This window comes from Grammomys surdaster, unplaced genomic scaffold (genome assembly GCF_004785775.1).
Source record: "Grammomys surdaster isolate TR1022 unplaced genomic scaffold, NIH_TR_1.0 313, whole genome shotgun sequence".
NCBI classification, from domain to species: Eukaryota; Metazoa; Chordata; class Mammalia; order Rodentia; family Muridae; genus Grammomys; species Grammomys surdaster.
Window position 1 is genome coordinate 3,538,304 of NW_021604732.1, and position 21,900 is coordinate 3,560,203.

General features: G+C 40.0%; 1 non-coding gene across 1 annotated transcript; it reads right to left on the reverse strand.

Annotated features, from left to right (window-relative positions):
• Nucleotides 1-10,779: 10,779 nt before the first annotated feature.
• LOC114629677 lies at nt 10,780-10,886 on the reverse strand. Its single transcript, XR_003712706.1, has one exon. It is a non-coding gene; the product is annotated as a U6 spliceosomal RNA (small nuclear RNA).
• Nucleotides 10,887-21,900: the final 11,014 nt, after the last annotated feature.

A 21,900-nucleotide genomic window follows, 5' to 3' on the forward strand; every position in this document is an offset into this window, starting at 1 on the left:
TCTTTACAAAAAGCTTCTCATTACCGTGAGCTTCTTTCAAGACAAATATTCAACATCTGTGGACCCCTATTCTGAGACCCTTTGGGTATGTTACTTGTATATCTTAACTTCATACACACTGAGATTATGTACAGCTTAACTCCATGTGCATTGTGATTATGTATCAAGAATTTAGTTGACAACATTATTTCCAATTTTCCATAGGGAGCTTCAGAGTAGCATTGGAAGCTCTCTGCATATCCCTAAGTTACTGTTTTACGACCTAATACTCCATTTATCTGATTGTAATTTCCTACTTCTCTCATTTTTGTTACTAGTTCCCAGTTTATACTTCGAGTATTTAGTAATCCTTAGTAGCCACTATAGTTCAGATCTAGAATGATCCCCCACATTGCCCATATGTTAGTTGGTTATTGGTTGGGTGATATGGAGTGGGAGGTGGTGAAAATTTAAGAGGCCAGCTGGCTGGTCAGTGGGGATGTTCCCTCACATGTAACTGTGGTACCTAGCCACACAACCTCCCAGGTAAATGGCAATGTTTTCCCTCTGTGATGTGCTCCTCACTTCCAAAGAATAGCCAACCAGTCATGGGATGATCTATCCTAAACTGTGAGATGATAATTTTTTTTCTTATAAGTTGATTATCTGAGGTATGTTATGTGATGGACAGTTGATTAATACAGTAAGCAGTAATAGCAAGTCTTTTTTTTTTTAGCTGTATTATGCACCAACACAGCAGTAGAGCAGAAGGAGTAGAATTGTCACTGGCATTTCTTCTGGATAGTATAAGAAGCCAGGATCAGTTTCATCATATGTGAAACATGAGCCTTGAAGAATATTCTGAAATGTAAATGAATACAAAGCATTTAGAACCATGCTTAATGTATATGTTTTCACCAAAATTTGATTTTATTTGTGACTGTCACTGTGAAGCTATAGTTTAAGAGGTACTTTCATCCTGGTCTCTTTCAACTATCCATTCAATGACGTTCAGTGTCTCTTCCTATAGGACCAGTTTCCCACCAGAGATGAGGGATGCTAGACTTGGGAGAAGCCCAGTGAGGTGTGCTATTTGTTATAGGCTCAATTTTGTCCTTGTATAGAAGTCCTTTTTTTGTTCCCTGTGAAACAGACAGCTATGCCAAAATCACCCCTTAAAGCCACTCGACTAAGGCTTTTTTTAGGAAAACTAACTCAAATGGAAGATTGTTGATAAGCTGTAGAGTACTGTGTAAAGACTTTAATTATAATTGGCTTGATCTAGTGCACAGCTAGGGAAGAACATGCTGGGTTTGCCCATGAGTCACCCATATTGGTATTAAGGAAGATCCATCTTTAGCATCCTTTCGAGAGGAATTTCCCCTCCCTTAGTTCATTATTAGATTATGGGATTGTCATTCTCTTCCCCCACCCCCTCATTCCCAGATTTTGCCACTTGAAATGCTCTATCCTTTGCAATCAAGTGCAATTCTTGAGCTTCATTTAGAAGCAACAATAGTGGTGTTCTGTGGAATGGAAAAAGAAAAGGAGGGAAAAAAATAGAGAAGAGATCTAATTTCCCAGAACACATTTTAAGAAATGAGAAGAAGATGAACCTGTCCCTGGGAACTCACACGCTCTGGTAGAGCCCAGCGTGGAGTCACAGGGACTTTTCATTTCACAAGCAGATTCTTAGGAAACAGAAGAATTGGAGACTGGGGAGCCTAGCTTTGAGACTGTGGCCACAGGCCAGTTACAGAAATGTTGGGGTTCTGTGTCTGCCTGTCAGCCACTCAGACATTTCCAGAACCAATTAATGCTGAAAGGAGTATAAGCAGATGATGTCACCTTGGCTAGGCAGTGGTGTGTGTGTGTGTGTGTGTGTGTGTGTGTGTGTGTGTGACTGTATGTGGCTCTGTGTCTGTGTATGTATGAGTGTGTGTATGTGTAAGTGTGTGTATGTGTGAGTGTATGTCTGTGTGTGTGTCTGTGTGTGTATGAGTGTGTGTCTGTGTGTGTGTGTGTACATATGTTTCTCGTGCATGCCCTTTCAGAAACAGAACTGCTGCAGGACAAAGCCTCTGGATGTAGGATCCAGTTGGTCGCCTTTTTCAACGCCATTTTCATGCCTCCATCTTTTGATTCTTGTCTTTGCCATACAGAGAGAAACCACCTAGCCACAGTTGTCCATTAAGACAGACATAAGCAGTTCATAGTGCACCGTTCTATCTTACATGTATGAGGGCTGGGAGTAGCATGGGGATAGAGCAAATCTCGCCTGTATTGGTGAATACATTTTTTGTGTGGGATCCCACTGTTTTGACCTGAGAATCATTAACTGTATCACCTCCAGTTGCCTCCTACTTCTTACTACCCCTCCACTTCCCATGGGTATTTAAAGTACTTGAAAAATCAGCTCTAGCCAAACTCTCACTGAAACATACTATGTAAGACCATTGTGCTAAATCTTGCATTTTAGCTTGTTGCAGTTACCTAGGCCCTCAGGAATTGTCTGCTTTGGGGGTTGGGGGGGGTAGAAAAGTGACTTTTACCTTAAGATTATACATATCCTGTTAGTACCACATGCCATAACCCCAGGTCCTACCATTTCAGCACTGCTGGCCTGACTGCCAACTTCTGGCATCCGTGTCTAGTTGCCTGTGGGCTTTTCTTTGTCTTGGAAGACAGCACTGGCCACACACTAGAGATGTTATGGCCCTACCCTTCCATGACTCTTTGCAATAATTGACACAAACTCACATTTCTGTACCCAGCATCTTCAGCATCACTCCCCGACGCTGGCTATTAAATAATTCTGAGTCATATATTCTAGGCTGGGAATGGAGTTATTAATAGACTAGATTCCACTTGCGTGCTGGTTGATAGCTTTCTTGAGAATCCCCCTGTAGTGATGCTCTGTCCTTCACTGTCCTTCAAGCCAAGAATGCCATTTCCGGGCATATGAATTGTCTTTTGCAATTCAGAGACTTGGAGTTTCCTTTGGATATGACAGAAAGGATTCCTAAGGCTTCATTCATTCTGACCTCAGCTGGTTGGTAGATTTGTGGAAATCATTGTCAACAGCTTTACTTTCACTGGCCTTGCCATAGTCCTAGTGCAGGATAGCAGTCAGTGTTCTCCCCAGTTCCCCCATCCCTCTATCTCACTACCTGTGTGTGTGTGCACGAGCACGTGTACAGGTCTTTCTACCTGGTTCTCCTGGCTCCTTTATCTCTCTGTTCTTTGTATGCAGCGTCAATACCCACTCCCTCTGTGGAGTCCTACGCAGTCTGTATCCTTCATCCCCAATCTCAGCCCCTGTGGCTAGAACAGATTAAACACTGGCTTTCCAGCTATTGTTTTTCTTCCCTTTGACCATAGCTATTTGCTCAGGGATCCTCAATGGGCAACTGGCCTTTGTATGAAGATTTCTGATGGGGCTAATAGAGAAGAGACACTTGGTTTGTTCCTCTCTTCTTCCACCCCCTTTCCCTGATATGGTTGGATTTACAGAATTTTTAGGTAAGTTTAGAATATTCTGCTGAATATTTATTTGACTATGCAGAGGGAAAAGCCTTCATTAAGATAAAATCAACAGAGAGAGATTGCTTAGCTGTGTCTGATGTTCTTTTCCAATTAGGTATGGAATCTATTATCTTTTTTTTTTTTTTTTTTTTTTTTTTTTGCTTGAGTCCATGGAGTGAAGTTATAGTACAGATTTGATAAATCAGCCTTTGGGCAGGTGCAGGAGGTTCAAGGAATCCCTTTCTGCAGGGTCTTTCCACACAGTACCTTCTTACTAATGGGTGATGTGAGCAGTCTTATGACACGATCAGGCCGTCAGCCTTCCCTGTCTCTTGTCTTGGATCCCTTCATGCTGCCTCCTTTTCTGATGTTCAGAAGAAACCACGGAGCTAGCCTATTTTCCCTTCAATTTCCTCAGTCTTAGACCCCCATTTCCAGTACTTTTTTAAGAGGCCAACATGTCCTGGTTGTTTGTTCCCTATGATGAATGCCCCCACTGCTTATTAACCTCCCAAATAGACGGTCCCTACCATTAGGGCTTATGGTCTGTATGAGACAACATAAAAACAAGACACATGCTCCCCCATGCACATTTCAAATGAAATGTAACAGAAGAGAAATAAATAAAAATGGGGGGAAATGCCTCAAATGGTTTATGTTGGAAAATGTTATATGGGCAATAACGGTGTTTCTATGGGCTTTGGGCAGGGACTTTGATAATGAAGGTTAAATGAGGGAATGTTACAAAAAATGTTCCCTGTTCATAAAAATAAATCTCTGATATGAACCAGAATGAAATAAACTGAGTTACAGGCAGCAGGAGCAGCTGGGGTGACCTCAGCCGCAGGTTGGTTATAGCTAGCTTCGCTGGCACCACACACTGTCACCTCAGCAGGATTTACTTCGCTCTCCATCACACAGACATTGAGTTCTGTGGGCCTGGGGGGGTGGCTCTTCAGCCTTCTCTCTGAATAAACAAAGCCTCGTCAGCTCCTCTGTTTTCTCTCCCTCCATTATGGCCGAAGGCTCAGGAGCCCAGTTTTCTAAGTCCAGATCAGCCTGGGAGTTTACATGCAAATGACCAGCTGTGTTGTGAACAAGTGAAGGGGGACTGGGAAAGGGCAGTGTTGAGTAGGAGTCCACATGGCCCACCTCAAAGGGTCACTATCATTCAGTTCTAGTTAACAGTGGGGATGTCAGCCTAGGGGTGATGGTGAACCAGGAAGGACATTGTGAATTTGCATTAAACCATTTGAATTGTACAAGTTGGTAGCCAGTTGCTGCATACATGTCTTCTGTTGGGGTTGAGTATGCCTTACTAGATGTGTTCGCTCAAACTCACTATTTCCAATTCTAGAGTTTTTGGCACTGGCATTACATTAGATTAGGGCAACAGAATTCTTAAATATATTAGAGAGAAAAGGCGGGGGAGGGGTATCTCCAAATCATTTTAAATAATGGGGATGAAAGTAGACCTGATAGTTTTATTTATAATGAATTTATTTATTCTTTTGGTACCTTCTTTAGGGATAGCAACATGCCAAATTCCTGGGACCACCTAGGACTATGGGAATGAAAATTGAGTTTAAAGACCAGTTTCTAGTGATTGTTAGTGATGTTACATCAGTTTGCCCATCTCTGGTGCTCACAGTGTTCATGTGCAAGGGCCAAGTCAAACCAGCTTGCCATTTGTTCTCACATGAAATGCAAATGTAGCGTTTCATTCCCGCACTGAGTTGGACCACAGCTTTCCCTCTCATTTCTGTCTGAATCTATCAGTCACCTGGTCAGTCATTCATTTCCCTGTTTTAGATAGAGATGTAAGCATGGCAACTATCTCACTTTTCTTTCAGCTGGTATGAAAGCAGTCTCATGAAGGTAATGATGAGAGGCAATAGGTCTTGTCTTCCCATCAGGGAGACACTAGGGAAGCTGGGAACTGGTTCTTGGCTTGCCCATCAGCCAAGATTCAGGTCCAGCTGGCTATCATGGGAAAAATTGCTGGACTCCTCGTGTCTTATCTCTTCCCAACTCAAGGGACCTGAGAGACCCTGAAAAGCTGGTGAAATATCCAGGTTTCTAAATGTCAACATTAATCTGAATTTTCTTTTAACTAGAAAAAAATTTACATACTGTATATTTTGATCATATTATTCTCTCTCCCTTTCTGTTTTGTCAGTTCATTTATGAATTTGAAGTTCATAAACAAAGTAGACAAGCTAAGACCAACCGACTAAAAAGGGCTCTTATCTGTAGGCTGTATGTTTGCTCTTGGTATTGAAGCCTTAACTACCCCCTTTCTCCTCCCAAATCCTTGAATTTCACAGTATATTCCTGGGAGAGAGGTAAGAATTGAAGAAATGGCATAGTATAGGGAACACAATTGAGCTTATCCTTTGGAATTCTGTCCATGCTTTATTTATGATCTATTTATAGGCAAAGAAGTTAGTTAAGATTTGCTAGACTTTAGTAGTTCTCAATCTGTGGGGTATGACCCCTTCTGGGGTGCCAAATGACCCTTTCACATCATCAGGGGTCCCACATCAAATTTCCTACATATCAAATATTTACATTATAATTCATAACTGTAGCAAAATTACAGTTAGGAAGTAACAACAAAAATAATCTTATGGTGGGGGGGGTCACTACAGCATGAAGGTATTAAAGAGTTGCAGCATTAGGGAGGTTGAGAACCACTGTGATAGAAACTGTGTTTGTATGTATGTTTATTCACTGAGAGCTCAATAGTAGAGTCTGATTTAAGAAAAATACAGATATGTACACTGACCAGTTTCTGAAGCCCATAAAGGGCCAGGGAAAAACAAATTAATTATTCAAACAAGTGTCTTTTGCTGATGGACTAGAAGTATTTGAACATGGTATATAGAGCCTTATAAAAACAGTGTACACCAGCAGGAAGGGAATATATGGCTTTCATTTTTTTTCTTCTTCTGTGTGTAGAATTGTTATATCCCTTGACCAGATTTCTGTTGGCCTGGATGATTAGTGGGCTATTTTAGTAGTTCATTGTCTCAGCCTTTGCCGAGAGTCCTTTTTAAATGGAACTCACTATGTCATAACTGTATAAAATATTCATTAAGATGGTGCTTTTAATGGATTTGTTTGGAATGAACTCAAGCAGAGGGAGGCTTCCACTGATTTGTGGTGTGTTCAGCCTTTTGGGGGCTGTGTCTGGCCCAAGGCCCACCTCCTCCAGGCCCTTCCACACTTCTCTTCTTGTCTGCAGGCTCCTGCCTGATGGGAGGACTTCCTCCCATCAGTGTCAAGGTCACACTGATAGGGTTAAAGATGTTTGTATAGGGGATCAGTCCTGTTCCTTTTACACACATACATTCCCACTGGATGTTTTTCATATCACCACTGTTCATATCATGTCAGTGGTGTTGGGCTGGCTTAAATTACTCTGGTGGATTTAGCCTTGTGCAGTTGACTCATTTGAGTTCTGTAGTTAGGACACATTTTGCTTTGAATCGTAGGCTGTCACTTGTTAGTTATGTGACTCTGAGGCAAGCATCTTAATTTCCCTGAGCCTCTGTTTCCTATATTTTTACATACAGTAATGCTAATATCTGTTTTCTATGATATTTATAAAGATTGGGTGGGGGTAGACTGCAGAGTTCACAGCCTGCAGTGTGGGTCATTTTAGAAACACATTTGTCTTTGCCACTATTTTCTATATAGTGAACACCCCATAACCTTTACCTAGATCCATCTTGTTAGCCAGAGAGCATTTGATTCTTATCCTATACAAACAATAGAACAGGTTTATTTGGGAATGATTAAGTGAACATAAGACCAAAGGCCAGAGAAATTAAGAGAAGGAGTCGATTGTTCTGTAAATTGGTCTTAGAACCAAATTTCAAGGGTATTTTTTGGTGCTCATTTTACTGAGCCCTATATGTACCCAGGCAGACTTTGAACTCATTACCCTCTAGCTCCAGTCTCCAAAGTGCTGAGATTGCAGGTATATATTTCTTTGCTTATCTAAAATCCAGTTTTTTTGATTTTTCTTTTCATCATCCTGTCTGCTTGCTTACATTAAATTGGGAGATACCATTGCTCTGATCTTCTGTTCTCTTTCTTTCTATCACCGAAGCATCTCTGAAGCTAACGTCATATCACCATGGCTTCCACCATTTGATTTGTCTTTGGGAGCTCTGTGCTGTTCAGTCCTGGGCTATCAGCTCTTCTCTACTACTTTGGACCATGATGATAGATATCATCAGTAATATAACAGATACCCCTCTTCATGCCACTATCATCAATACCTGGAGTCTCAAGATCCAGACGAAGCGTCCAGCAAACATGTCCTCACTTCAGACTATCTCATTGCATGTACCTCCAGTTCTGAAAACTGGGAATCTGCTTGGAACCTGTAAACCAATCAAATAACCTTGGGCAAATTGCTTCAATTTGGGGATCATTGTTTTTCTATCTAAAAAGTAGAAAAAGATGATTAAATTATTAATAGAAGAATGATAGATCCTCCATAAAGTTATGGAATAAATTTAACAATTATCAACTCTCCCTGTTGCCCTCTGGGGCTGGGTGGGGCTAGGGTCTTTATTTTTATAACTTTCAAATTGAAATCAGGATTCTCATAAAACTGGTAGAATAATGAAAAAGCTATTTCCCAGAGCAGGCCTCCATGAAGTGACAGGAATGGGGCAACCATGGGGAATGGGCTAGAAGGAAGCTGCAAACAGACTCTTCCTTGGTGTCTTAGTCCTGGGAGGGACAATATGCTCATCAAGATTCTGATTAAGTAGGGATTGCCGACGGCACTCTTTGTAACCAGGCAAACAAGACTTAAAACAAAAAATCCATCAAGATTTAATCACATTGCTCTATCTGCATGACCTAACCTCTGAGTGTTCCTGAGAACACTTTCCTTTGTTTCCAGGCCCTAAAGCATGTGCCTCCGTGGGAGCTATGGTCCCTTCAGAGTTGTCACTTGTGTGGCAGAAGCAAAGATTACTTTTCAGTCCCCTTTGACTCTCTGAATTAACATGAAATTGAAGAGGGTGGCTGGGGAGAGAACAGAAAGAAAGAAGGACAGAGAAGGGAAGTAAATAGAAGAGCTTGCTCCCTTTCCAGGTGGTGAGCAAAGCAAAAAATGCCTTACTCAACCCAGCTTGTTCTTCTGCTAAGTCTCTTAAACAGCTTTGTTAGAAAGTGGGCTTTAGGGTGTGGCTCCCTGCCAGAAAGCCGATTATCTCAGACTCTAGCAGGTGTCTTCCTTCCCCCCCAAACACATACTTCCTTCCATGTCAATGACCCTTTGTAGTCTCCACCACCAAATCAATGCCGATGTAAGGATGGTAGTGGCTGACTCTGTAACCAACAAGCAACATAGATGCTCCTGTCCCAATCATAAGGAAATTTTGATGTGTTCTGCTGTCATGTCCAGCACATGTATTTTGCAGAAACTTGGTTAAACCTTGACTAAGGGTTACCTCCCTATACAAGGTCAAGGGTTGATAGGGGGCTATCAGATCCTCTCCAAAATGCTCACTTTCCTCCTTGGATCTTCCCATCTCACATCCTTCCCCTGACTGTTCCTACAATGAGCAGGGAAACTCATGAATTTTTCCCGTGAAAATGAAGTGATGCTTAGACAGTACGTCCATGAAAGAGAGTTTTGACACTGCCACAGGATGGCTTATATAACCAAGGAAAGGCTTGACTCTAGACATTGTGTCTTTTGAAGAATGTACGTGTCATCTTAGAGGCTTCTTTCCTTTCTCTTCCTTCCTCCCCTTTGTCTTTCTTATCCCTATCTTGGTTAAACTGAGATCAAATTCGTTTCTCATTTTTTAAATAACTTTTTTGATGCTGCACTGAAGTGGTATTTGTTTTGAATAAGAAAATGGATTAAAAATCCAGAAAAACAAAAGAGATTTCCAGTCAAAGAACAGCAATGGCTGATAGTGTTTTCTATGAGTGTTTGCCCTATTTCTATGTTTGATACTCTTAAGTGTCACAGGAGATTGGTACTGTCTACATAGGTCTTTTGTATATGGAAACAACAGAACTGGGAGTGGTTAGCTAATTTGCCAAAGCCACATGCATCATAAACAGTGTGAATGCAGAGTCCAAACTCTTAACTAAGATGGTTTCGTGTCTTTGGCTGTGCAAGAGTCAGAAAAACATATCAAGGGGTTGGGGTGGGAGATAGCAACAAGAAGATATGCTCTCTAAGTACGTGGTCTAAGCTTTGGGGCAGATATGTAGCATAGGGAATTTATCTATTTCTACAATTTAATCTCTTTGCCAATAGCCCCAGAAGCCTGACTTATACAGAGGTGAATTGTATAAATGATTTGCCTTGGAATGACTCTGGCTTTCATCTGGAGGGGACTTGCCTTGGCCAGTCAATGTATCATAACTTTGTAGTAAGACTTCCTGGAAGAGCTTGGCAGATGTCTGTGTTCTTGACTAGGTGATTGGCATCAGTACATAAGGTGTCAATCATGTAGCTTGTAACTCAGATATGGTTTCAGCACTACTACTCTCTTACCTCTATCTTACTCTTTATAGGTGTACTGGAAATAATACCCTAGTAAAGCTGAGGATAAATCTCCTCTCTATCTACATGGACTGATCTCTCTACCTCTGACTGACCACTCCATGCTCCAGTGGTGCATGCTCTGTGTAGATAGCCCTTCAATCAAACTATAGCTACAAGTTGTTGCTTTGGCACCTATCTTCTGGATGTGTAATTCTGCCTGGGTCTAACTCTAACTTGGCTTAAAGTTCAACTCTCAAGCAGTTTTCAAAACTTCATTATAGTGTGTTTTTTTGTTGTTGTTGCTGCTGTTAGTTTTTATTTGATATTTTATTTATTTACATTTCAGATATTATCCTCTTCCCCCCCCCCCTTAACCCCCTTTCCCCCCCCCCCCCCCCCCTTTTTTTTTTTTTTTTTTTTGCTTTTATGCCGGTCAGGTCTAGGTTGAGGAACTATCAATACAGTAGAGGCAAATAGTCAAGTAACAAGCAAGACAATAAACCCAGATAGTCAAAGAACAAGCAGGACAATAAACAGAGTCCCATGATCACTCCCATGATCACTATTTCTAAGGGCTTATCAGGATGTCCAGAATATCTGAGCCTACTTCCCTGTCCTAGCCCAAAGTAATTTTCATGCCTGAAGCCTACTTCTTTGTTCTAGCCTAAGATTTAGAGTCCTACCTGAAATTACTTCTATGTTCTAGCCTAATGTCAGATTCCTGCCAGCAGTCCATTTCCTTGAGAAATATGGAATACTTTACAAATTTGCAAGCCATCCTTGTGCAGGAGCCATGCTAATCTTCTCTGTATCATTCCAATTTTAGTATATGTGCTGCCAAAGCAAGCACATAGTGTGTTTTTTAAAAATATTTTAGTCTATATTCTGTAGCTTATACAAAATACCCTGGACTGGTTGATTTATGAAAAAAGAGGGTTTTTTTTTTTTTTTTGGCTTGGACTTCTGTAATTCTTAGAACATACTACCAGCATCCACTCTGCTTCAGGAAGAAGCCCTGTGCTACTGCACATGACATGAAGGTAGACTGCTCTATGAGTGTTTCAGTTTTATTTCTTGTTGCCGCTGTAAAATACTCTGACCAAAGGAACTTCAGGGAGAAAGGGTTTAGGCTCACAGTTTCAGGCTACTGCGCAACATTGTGGAGAATTAAAGACAGTCCAAATGAAAGCCGCTAGTATACTCACAGTCAAGAGCACAGAGCAATATGAATTCATGCATGCATACTTACCAGTGCTCAGCTTACTTTCTCCACTCTTACACTGTTGTTCAGGTTCCTCTACTGGGGATTGGTACTACCCTTGCTGGGCAAGTCTTCCTACCTCAAGATGATAAAGACAATCTCCCACAGATATGCCCACAGCCTAATCTAGACAACCCCTCACTGAGACTCCCTTCCCAGGTGATAGTGTTGTGTTTCCAATGAACACTAACCAACACAGCAGTTATATACAGAAGAGAGGTTAAAAAAAAAAAAAAACAGAAAGCCAACAAGAGAATGAACTGAAGAACCAAAGTGCTCTACAACAAAATGCTCTTGTGATAAATTCTATGTCTACACAGGAGTCACATGAGTTTAAGAGGGCATAGACCCATCACTCTAGATTCCTTTTAAGGGACCCACTGCTTCTCAGCATCATTACTTTGGAGAACAAGTCTCAACAAAAGTTTTAGCATGGAAAAAACATATCCAGTCTTACCAATTTACATATGTCAAATTCACCATTAGAGTACATGGCTCAATGATTTTTAGATAGTTTTCTTGGTTGCAAAGGCATCATCATAACATAGCATATACTCAGATGCATCATACATGGGTATGTTTACAATCTATTTGCAAACCTTTTGCATATAGTTAAGTCCACAACATATGGTCTCTAGTGTCTGACTTCTATTATTTAGCAATATTTGGGAGACTCATCCGTGCATTTTCATTTTATGGCTGGATACTGTTCCATTTTGTGGCTATACTGTATTTATTTCACCTATCATTTGCCGATAAACAATTTAGTTATTTCTGTTTTGGGCCAGTACATGTTAAAGCTGCTATGAACACTGGTATACAAAACTTTATGGGTTCACATGCTTTCATTTTTTACTTCAGCCCCCTAAAAGTGAAATAACTACATCATATGACAGATTGATGTTCTGCTTTCTAAGAAATGTCCAAATGTTTACTGAAGTGGCCATATAAAAGGCCAATGTCATTGCCCTAGCTTCCAATATATTAGATCGTCAGTCATCCTACCTTTGATAATAAAAGAATGATTATTCACAATGTTATTCCTTCTATTAACATTTTATTAACAAACATAAATTACTTTATGCTACATTGTGTAAATATAAATCCATAGTTTTCTATAATAAAGTATACTCATACATATATATCAGGAAAATTATTTATGAATATTATATGAGAATATATATACATTTAAAGATTTCTATGGATAGAAATGTATTTAAGTATGGATACTTGAGACTATATTATATTAATAAATGAATTCCTTTAAAACTTATAAGTCAATTAAGTACAATATTCTGTTTATTATGATGAAGGATTTTAAAATTAATCTCATATAATTTATGAGATAAAGTCTTCACATGAATATAACATAATCTTTGAACCTGTTTTCTATGTTTGGACCTCTGTTCCTGTTTTATTTTGTGTTGTAATACTGAATAGCTTTTACCTTCAATTTTAAAATACATTTGGCTGGTCTTGTGCTTTTCTTTAATATTTCTTCTGACCTCTCATGGCTATATATGCTCACATTATACAGATTTTTTCCCTTTCTGTGTTTGTTGGCAAATATGATTTGCTAGGGGAATAATTTAGAAACAGGCTTTTGTTTCAAATATGTGTGTTTCTTAAAACACCAAAACTAATGTTCAGTTTGGTTTAAAAGATAATCTCCAACAGAGTTAATTGCCTCAGCAAAATACCACATGAGTCTCCATCCCATGACACAACCAGAAACTCTCACTTTAAGGAATTGTTCCATAAGGTCAGAGCCTCTGCTTTTATTTTCTCTTCTTTTCAAAGTGTCCATTTTAATGAAACACAGTTTCTATACTGAAATACATTTTAGTAATTTTGAGTGTCCTGGCGCTACTGTGCAGGTATCACCACCACTTAGTTTTAGGACATTTAACCATCTTCCAAAGTCACCCAATTTCTTCACTCCTGTCTCTGTGTCCCTTTGGTCTCTGATCACCACCAATTAATCAATACAAATCTTCCTGCTATAGTCACTCCCCCATTATGTGGCCCTTTGGGTCTTTTTCCTTCACTGAGTCTACTCACTGACTTCACCCAAGTTCTTCTATGGTGCTTTCCTTTTGCCTTGGGAAAGTAGCATCATATTATATAGCCCTATCACATTTTCTTAATTCATCAGTCAGTGGTCTTGTTTCTTTGGCTATTCATAGATTGCTGCCATGAACATTGCGTATAAGTCTCCAGCTGACACACATTGTCAATTCTCTTGAGTATCACCTAGGACTGGAATGGCTAGGTCATATAATACCTGTTACTAATATCACCTAGAGGATCTGCCAAACAGCTTCCAGCAGCAGCTACCCCATTTCACAGTTCTTTAGCTGTTCCTCCTCTTCCTTGTCAACCATTGTTGTCAATCATTGAGATTTCGGACATGGAAGTAGGCAGGAAATGACATCTCATTAATAACTAAGGATGCTGAGTGTCTTCTCATGACCTTGCTTCCCATTTACATATTTTCTCTGAAGGAATGTCTACTCAAAGCCTTTGCCTATCCAAAATAACAGACTGTACCTAGTATAAGTTAAAAATATCCTTTATGTATTCTGGCTATAAATCCTCTATCAAGTATTTACAAAAATCTCTCCAATCCTGTGAGTTTTCTGTCTGGTCCCTTTATGGAGTAAAGAGCAAAATATCTTAATTTTGGTATTCTGACTTGTCTACTTTTTTCTCCATTTGCTGATACTTTTGATGTCATATGTAAGAACGCACTTGTCAACTTCATGGGAATTACTCCTGTGTACTCCTTTAAAAGCTTAATAGTTTTCCTATTTGTGGTTATTTATATATTTTGCTTAAATTTTGTGCATAGTTTAGGGTAGGGGTCCATTTTTTTGATTGACATCTACTTATATGCCCACCATTTGCTGATGAAGATGCCCTTTCTTCACTGGCTTATCCTGGTCTGCTCATCAGTAAAGAATTTTAAGTTGTATTTCTAGACTTTGAATTTTATTCCGTTCAGCTGTACTCTTTTCCTTAAACCAATGCTGTGTCATCTTTGTTGCTGTAGATGTGTAGCTGATATCCAACTTTGGAAGCTTGACTCATCTAATACCATTATTTTAAGATATCTTTTGGAAATTGAGCTCCCTCCAAATCATATGAATTTTAAGATTCTTTTGTCTATTTCTGCTCAAAGTCATGTGTGTGGTGACAGAATTTGCCTTGTGTCCATAGAGATATTCAGGGGATATTACTGTCTTAATAATGCTAATTTCTGGAATCCATCAATAGCGTCTTTCTACTTATTTCAATATTTTTTTATTTCTTTTCAATAATAGCTTGTGTGTGTGTCACATGTGTTTCCTGGGATGACATGAACATACACCTACTCAGATAAGGAACAGATGACAGAACAAAATAAGATACCATCAAAGTCCAACTTGGTGAACTAGTGAATTTTATTGGGGCTACTTACAGAAATATGGGCGAGGTGTTACTTATAGGAGCAGAAATGACTCAAAGACAGCTGCATCATTGAAGCTTACCCCAGCAGGGGTGACAGTTCATACAAATTGGGAACCTGGAGCACACTGCACAGCTTTCAGGCAGCTCAGCAGGTTAGAAAGTGTCCTTTCCAGGTGGCTCAGTTGGTGTGGAACTCTCACAGGCGCCTCATTTGGTCTTTGTTTCTTTGGGGATAGTTCAGCAACTCTCTGCTTCTTCCAAGCATCTGGGCTTGTCTGAGAGTGAATCTCAGAGTCTTTACTGTTTATCTATTTTTTAGGGGCAGATCCTAGTAAATCTCGTCAGTTTTAGGGACTCCCTGAAGCTGTTTAGAATTGTTTATTTCATGTCTTAAGAAATTTCCCTGTTGTATTTCACATCTCCTTAGAATAGTGGTTCTCACCCCTTACCCCCCCCCCCCGCCATGAGTTCTAACCCCTTTGGGGGTCAAAAGACCCTTTCACAGTGGTCTCATATCAGATACCCTGCATATCAGATATTTACATTACAATTCACAACAGTAGCCAAATTATAGTTATGAAGTAGATACGAGAATAATTTTATGGTTGGGAGTCAACCACAATGTGAGGAACTCCACTAAAGGGTCTCAGAGTCAGGAAGGCTGAGGATCACTGCCTTAGAGCATCCTATTACTTCATCTCCCTGTAAACATCCCATTTTAAGTAGTTCCCCTCCAGGATGGAAAGTTTTTATCTCAGAGAAAACTACTACATGACAATACATCTTAATTCACCTTGTATTTATTTTTTTGGTTGAATTTATTTGTAAATTTTTCTTTATTTGAAATCATATCAGTATAATTCTTTTACTTATTTCAATTTCGTTTTTGTACTGCTTTTTCAAGTTATATAAAATTACAATTAAGGTTTTGAGTTGCTCTTATTATACCTCCTTGCTGAAAGCCTTGATGAGTTCTAATAAATTTTAGTGGATTCCTTGCGATTTTTCTATTTGAGACCATATCATATGCAAATATAGTTTTATTTCTTACTTCCCAGTGCGTATGGATTTTCTTGTGCATCTTGCTTTTTTTCTGTGGTCCACACTTCCCATATAATACTGAATAAAATTGAGGGGAACAGGGCTGATACCTTTATCTTGATCTTGAGGGGAAAGTGTTTTATCAAGAAGTACGATTTTAGCTCTGAGTTCTTCACCTTTGATTTTTGCCAAGTCTTTACCTAGATTATTGCATTTCTAGTTTTTAAAATAGCATCCATCAGTACAGGTCAAACACCTCACTGCAGACTATTTCTTCCACCATGTAACCTCTAACAACTAACAAAGACCTTATCACACTCAATTCTTGTAGCCATTTGTATGGTTATTCTGATGAACCATTCTCTGTTTGCCTAATCCTAGTTCCTAGAAAATCCTCTTGGAATGTTGTATTTGCTTATTTCTGTTTTCACAGTTCCTAGTACAAAGAATTATAAACAGTAGGAACTTAAGGCTTTTGAGTGAATGAATAAAATAGTTTGTCCTTCTGTGTCAGTGATCTGCAGACATAATATGATGCTTTTCTGGAATTTTTGAGCTCATGAAGGGCTGAGAAGTATGTAAAATGATTAGGACTTTCAGATTTTGCTGCTGAGGAAACAAAATTTTACAGTGACATTAGAAAAGTGGCACTTCTTCCCAAATTAAGCATAAATTTACCATTTGACTCATAACTCCTCAACCGGAAAGTAGATTAATAATACGTGAAACATCTGTACAGTGGAATGAAAAGGAATGGACTTCTGATTTGCTGAAAAAAGATACACCAATTCAGCTACATATACTGAAAGAAGAAAGTCAGGCCCAAAGGATGTACACAGGCATGCACTCTATGACGTTATAAATACGATAGTATGGGTTAAAGTAAATATGGAAGGAGTTGAGAATAATCAGCCGTTTCAATAGGAATTAGAAGTTTGTAGCTGGTGGTAACACAGAGATAACATGAAGGGAATACATTTGAGTGTCTTTGTGACATTATGTACATATATCCACTCATTGGAATAATGGCAACATTGTATACAGATATCTACTCATTGAGAGGAGGAGGAGTTAGGAGACGAGAGAGAGAGAGAGAGAGAGAGAGAGAGAGAGAGAGGGAGGGAGGGAGGGAGGGAGGGAGGGAGGGAGGGAGGGAGGGAGGGAAGGAGGGAGGGAGAGACAGACAGACAGACGGGGGGGGGGGGGGGACATGGAGTCGGATGTTCATGTCTCTGCCAGTCAAAGATAGTTGGTATATCTAGGTTGAGTATTGGGTTACACTTCTGATTGTATGGGCATCTTGTTATTGAGCGTTACCAAACTTATAAAGCCTTTGATTAACATTTTAAAAAAATAAAAAAAAATATATCTACTCATTGGAACTATAAACCACAGGGAATCACTTGTGCTTCATACAGTTAAGATAATTACACTTTTAAAAACTAGGCTACCTATAGCTCATTTTAGGGCACAGTTGGGATGAGAAGGTTAAAGCTTTACAGATTATAGGATAGATGGTCAGGAGTAGGAGTGTGTGGTGTTTTGAATGAGAAACAAATCCACATTAGCTCATGTATTTGGTCTACCATTGGTGGCACTTTTTGAGGAGGGTGTGGAACCTTTAGGGAGTGGAGGCCAGCAAGAGGAAGTATTGTTACTTGGTATAGACTTTGAGGGTGTATAGTCTGACTCTATTTCCTGTTATGTCTCTCTGCTGCTGGTTTACAAATAAATGTTTCTTTGTTTCCTGTTTCCACTACCATGCCTTCTCTCTTTCATGGACTCTATCCATAAGATAAAACAAGCTCTGTCTTCTTTAAGTTGCTTTTGGTAGTGGCATTTTGTCACAGCAACAGAAACATAACTAAACTTTGTAGCTTTCTGATCTCCTGCCAGGGACTTGCAGTAAAGGGTGGACTATCTGGAGCAAGTGAATGGGTAGTGACCTAACTTTTTAGGACATAAAGGAATGCTTAGAAGTATAGGGAAAGAGAATGCAACCAATAAAACAAAACAAAAGTAATATGGAACTGAGGTCATGGAGAGGAGCTTCTTCAATTGTGTGAGGACAGTGGGGGGCATAACAATAGCTTGCTTCTTGCCTGGGCAGTACGGTAGGAAAGAAATGACAATCATAACAGGATCAAAAGGTTTCTCTCAGAATGATTATAGATCCCAAAGGGAACACTTACTGAAAATCCAGCATAAACCCTTCACAGGATGCTTGTTCTACAAAGGGAACTTGTCATTCTCTGGGGATTTAGTTAAGGACATCAAGGAGGCAGGGAGAGCTACATGAATCTCAGGGTCTGTCCTTTACAAACAGAAAGCCTGGCAAAAAGAAACCACTGTTTGTGTCACACCCGTGTCTCCATCTGAGGTAAATAAGGGCATACCTTTCAGTGGTGAGAGAATTAAATGAGATGTTGTATGCCCAGCGCAGAGCATGATGCCTAGCTGACAAGAAGCACTTGGACATGGCATTACTGTCTCTAGGAACACATAAACATTTATGTTCTTTGCTTGAATTTAATTTTATACTTGTCTTTGTCTCATCAGGAGGAGATTATCATGTCTAGGAAGCATCATCTTGCTTCCTAGACTATACAGTATGAATCTTGAGTGAAAATTCTTCTCTGAAACACAGAGTGTTTTAGACTCAATACAAAGAACTTTCAAAAGCACGAGCTGTGATTTCCTCACTCCAGACCTGGCTAACCTGTTGGGATATTTAGGAGATGAATTCTGTGCCACGCTCTCTTCTTTTCTCTGCACTAGATCAAGAAACAGCAGCTGCTCTCCACACTTTATTCTAGCACAGAAAACCAATCTCCCAGCACCAGGGGAGACTGTGAAAAAAAAAAAAGTATGTATGCCTTGGTAGGGAGATGCAAATACCCAACACTGATCAGTTTTGCCAGCTGTTCTCCCTTCAAGGCGATGGATTGGCCACTTTCACTGCAAAATCTCTTGGGCAGACTCAAGACTGGTTTTGTTTGTTTGTTTGTTTGTTTGTTTTTGCTTTTCAAGGAAATGACATGGAGAGGTAATCTTCTGGAGGTCAGAGGTCAACAAGTCTGGGAGGAGAATTTGGATAAGTTAAGCAGGGGATGGAGATGTTGGAGGGAAAATGAGCATTTTTTTTTTATTTGTCTCTGCAATTATACTTGACATTTGGTCAGGTTCTTTTAAATGCTTGCTTCCAGAGCCTAAGCTAGTCATGCAAAGGGGAATAAAGCAAGGAAAAATGGTGGGAGAAGGCTTTTCATTATCTCATAAGTGTGTGTGTGTGTGTGTGTGTGTATGTGTCTCTGTGTGTATGTGTACATGTGGATCATACAGCATATAGCACATATGAGAATGTCAGAGGATAACTTGTGGGAGTTATTTTTCTTCTTTCACCATGTGGGTTCTAGGGATTTAACCTGGGGTGTCAGGTTTGATAGCAAGTGTCCTTACCAGCTGAGCCATAAAGAACAGTCTAACAGAAGAATGTTTCCCCTACTAAATTCTCCAGTGTAGGAAAAACTAGAGAAATTCCAGTGATCAACAATGACTGACTCACTTGAGAGCTTTGAAGGAACACTGCTCTCTGTCCTGGAAACGTGGCTTGAAAACTCATCCACCTCTGAACAGAACAGCTTTTATACACTTCCAGGAGGTGTATGCTGGCAACATTGTAAGACCAGGATGACCAGAGATTTAGTTATGCAATATACCCACCCACATCATGAACACCATATGATTTCTCCAAAGTATAGCAACATTGCCATCATCCTTAATACTGTCAATTTATTCTCCTCTTAAAACACAGTGCTCTGGGCAAAGCTTACTACATCTGTATACTACTTTCAGCTAATGGTCGTCACTATGAACTTCTTTAGACCTCAATGTAGTAGTTGTGTATAATAGCATAGTTTTTTCCCTTGTTTTTGTTTGTTTGTTTTTAGTGATCCACAATAGTGACAATATTAATTGTGGCAGAAATAACCTCTTACTCTTCTTCCACTGGGATATAATTCAAACGGTATTGAGAATTGGGTTATCTATTAAAGTATTTGCTTAAAAGACTGATTCTTATTTTTATTTATTTGGATGAATATGTGTCTGTGTGTGAGTATGTGCACTTGAATGTAGTTGTCTGCAGAAGCCTGTAGAAGGAGTCAGATCTAATGGGTGCCACTACTGTAGACATAGGGTTATCATTCCGTGCTGGTTGGTGTAGTTCATATGTTTCATAGCTGGGTAGAATCCTTGGTTGCTTCCCTTCTTTGGACGTTTGTATGATGCTTTCTGGTACCATAAAGGCTGGTCCTCAGGAAGTAGGTTTTCAAGTCAGATCCAGATTGGAGCCTCTGGGCCTTGTATCTGAAGCATATGCTTATTATTCAGCAATAAGTGCCTACCTCCCTCCCTTGGAGGCATGGGAAACCATGGGTAATAGCAATAATGTAGGTTATATTGGGGAGTCTTTTGACAACCCTGACAATTCAAAAGAAGGCTTCTTAGGGCTGGTGTTGAGGTTTGTGTTAGATTACTTATGGAACATTCTAGAGTAAAGATGAGAATCAGAGTATAGCAAACACACAAAGAAGATAGTGTAAAGTTTATGGAAGAAAGTGAAGCAGGATAAGGTAACAGAAATGAATGGCAGGGAATGGAAGAATACCCTTGATTTGTTTGGGCAGGATTCTCCAAAAGTGAAAATAGTGGACCATTAGTCTGAAGAACATAAGAGAGAATCACGGGAAGATGTGTGGCAGAGGGACACTAAGAGAAATGATGCAAGGGGCAGGAGGGGAGAGATCCCTCAGCCCACCTGGCTGGAAGAGCATCAAGGGATTCAGGGTGGGTAGGTGAGCAGTAAGTCCACAGAACTGAGTAGGAGGTGAGTGGGAAGCCAGGTCAGTGGGCTTGATGGGAAGGTGGACATCCCTGGGATGTTTTAGTCTTAGAAAAGTAGGAAGAATATGCAGTATGCCAGTGTGGCAGAAGTAAGCAGGTTAGAGTTTGTCCAGAGGGAAGTGGATAGGAACTGGAGGAGGAAGGGGCTGTGTAACTGAGTGCATGTGGCTATGTATTGAAGAATTCACAGGATTTTCAAATGGACGGATGAGCAAGGAAAATTGACTAGTGAATAAGTGTATATGGGCTTGGTGAATCTGAGTGCAAGACAGGTGGAGAAAACTACACGTAGGTCCTCCTCTGTTTGACACCATTTGAGTAGACAGAAGAGCAGACTCCACAGCAGGGCCTGTTGCCCATCCCCCAGCCCTGCCCCACCCACGTCACAGGCTTTTCTTCAGCCCCATCTTCATTCCTTGTATTTATTGCGTCGTTGTCTTTACTGTTTTTCCTATTCCTTTTTACTCTACCTAGAACTCAGGTAAAACTTTGCAGCTATGGGCAGGAGCAATAGTGAAGGACTAAGCCTTACAATACTTCCAGTGCTGTCACCCAGAGGGAAGATGCAGATGGCTTCCTAACCAAGCTTCTTGAAGGCAAAGTGGCCTAGGTTATCAAAGATCCCCACGTTAGTAAGCAGTTTAACATCTGCATAGCCATCTCTGGAAGGCTTTCCATATCCGGGAACCATAGAATCTTAACAGGTATCTTGGTAAAGAACTATTTCATGTTCATTTTAAATATAAAAATGGCAAGATCTAGAGGCCTCAGTTTTTGGAAATTCCCCAAGTGGATAGTGTGTGTATTTACGGGGGGTGGAGGTGGGGAGGGGAACCACCTCTCTCTACTAAAAGAAATGGGGGAAAAAGAAATATGGCTCACTGTGAATATATGCTAATCATTCTATGAAGACCCACTGCTTATGAACCATGTCATACTGAAGGGGTTTCTATCACATAAAAGCAATTCAACCTCATAACAGGTTTCTATTCCACCCACAATAAGACACAACTATAGACACTTTATTTCCTCTAATGATAGCATCTTAATGAATGTAATGGAAGATGATGTGTGTGAGGCTTGGAATAGCTGCTATATCTACAATACATGTGAGAGAATCAGCCATACTCGTCAGACCAAGTCCCGGAGTACCAGTCTTTGGACTGACCAGTTCTCTGGTGATGAAGTAACCCGGACTGATAGATCC